This window comes from Lontra canadensis, unplaced genomic scaffold, assembly GCF_010015895.1.
Source record: "Lontra canadensis isolate GAN:19392208 unplaced genomic scaffold, GSC_riverotter_1.0 scaffold71, whole genome shotgun sequence".
In the NCBI taxonomy this organism is placed as follows: Eukaryota; Metazoa; Chordata; class Mammalia; order Carnivora; family Mustelidae; genus Lontra; species Lontra canadensis.
In genome coordinates, this window is record NW_022631065.1 from 3,474,789 (window position 1) to 3,476,886 (window position 2,098).

The 2,098-nt window shown below is 31.0% G+C and overlaps 1 pseudogene; it reads left to right on the forward strand.

Annotated features, from left to right (window-relative positions):
* The first annotated feature begins 288 nt into the window (after window positions 1–288).
* LOC116881074 lies at window positions 289–561 on the forward strand (annotated as a pseudogene).
* The last annotated feature ends 1,537 nt before the right edge of the window (window positions 562–2,098 follow it).

Below are 2,098 nucleotides of genomic sequence, written 5' to 3' on the forward strand. Positions count from 1 at the left end.
TTATCTAGATATTTCTTCATTTTGCTGACCCACCTGAGGTAATTTAGATAGTCTTGTCATTCAATAAATCCTTGTCTTCTTATATCTCCAACAAATATACACTCAGTTTCTGAGATGAAATACGGGATTAGGAAAACTGCCTTCTGTTAAATCATACCAAAAGGGTTTGAATTTATTATTTTTGTAGAAATTAAGAACCTGAAAGGAGTTGCGCTGGCTATAGCTACTCTAGTCCCCAGGAACAGGCAACAGTTCGGTTGTCGGCAAGTGGCCTGCAGGATTTGCATGATGAGTTTGTCCCTCAATCCCAAACCTTTCCTGAATGGATTAACAGGAAAAACAATAATGGTGGAACCTAAGTGGGAAATGGAGTACAAAGGTTACATGGTATCTGTAGATGGCTTTATGAGCATGCAGCTCGCACACACGGAACAATAAACCGATGGAGCATTGTCTGCACATTTGGCTAAAGATTTAATAAGGTGTAATAATGTCCTTTATATCAGGGGTGTTGAAGAAGAGGAAGAAGATGGGGGAAATGAAAGAATAGCATCTTTTGTGGGGAATTTTTTTATATATATTTTTAGACAATAAACATTTATTTTTAAGGAAACTGAAAGTAAATGCAAGATGAAGTTTAAATCACATCTTGGGAAATGGGAGTAGTTTTCAGCAAAGTATCAGCCATGTGGTGATGTTAGCTTAGATTTGCCTTTTATCTAAATAAATATTTTATTTTAAAATAAATAAAATAAATATTTTATTTAAATAAATATTTTATTTTAAAATAAATATTTTATATAAAATAAATATTTTATATAAAATAAATATTTTATTTAAAATATTTATTCAGAGGTTACTTTTGATAGATACTATACATTTTGTATTCATGGAATATATTATTCAGAATTTTGAGCTGGAAGAAGTTATTCATAATTATTTTAAATTATAAAAACATCAAATCTCCAAATCTTTCAATGATAGATGTAGATACATGTATAATGAATTTGAATGGACTGATTTAAACTGGTTTATGTGAGGATAATACACCCTTATAAGATAAGAATCTTTAGAGTGATTCTTAACCAAAAGTGAACATCAGAATTATATGTAATTTTTTAGAGACATACACATGCCTGCTATGCTTTCACCATCAACTTAAATTGACTGAGCCACATATTTATTTTTTTTAAGTTTTCCAAGTAAATTTGACACACATCTCAAAATGATGAGTATGGTGGTTACTCAATTTCTGTTCTAATGGTGACAAGTGAAAAGCTGCATTAGTTTATGTAAATCATGGAAACTGCTGAAATAAGCACTCCCCAAAATGTCAGTGGCTCAGTTAATAAAGGTTTATTTCTTAATCAAATCACAATTTGTTATGGGTCATTCAGGAACTAATATCCTTTCATGTAGTAGTTTCTAGTGTCTGCAGTTCCTTCACTTAATACTATATAGATAGCCCTTAGAGAAGAGAGGTTAGGCCTGCTTTTAATCACCTCATTCCAGAAGATCATTTTGTTAATAGAACACATTACATTGTCCCAACTAAATGGAAGGGAGGCAAGAAATATCAATTAGCAATGATCCAAGGAGAAAGCCACAAACTTTGATACTGGTGATACCCTATAACACAATAAGTACCCAATAAATATTTAAAGATAAATATAATTCTGAAACATTATTTCTAATACTATGTGATCCTTGATAGTCTTACAACTAAATATGTCTGACTACAGAAATTTTAATAGATCAATATGCTGAATACTTTAAAACAAATCTCATACTAGTCTGGTCCTGACTAAAAATAAATAAATTACCTACTTCCTCAAAAGTTCTAAGACAGTTGTTTAATTAGTTCAACTCTTTTAAGATGCCCATTTAATTTCACTGAGAAAAATTGGTCAAATCTATTTTTCATTGCACCAATTAACTGTATGTGTAATGGTACAAGGTCTTCGACCCAACAATTATTAATGTGTATAATTGCTCCAAGTGTTGCAAAAAAGGGAGACATCATTTCATAATGGGAAGTTGCACTGGTCTATGAAAATTACACTTCTGCTACAGATACAGATTTACTTCTTATACTCTA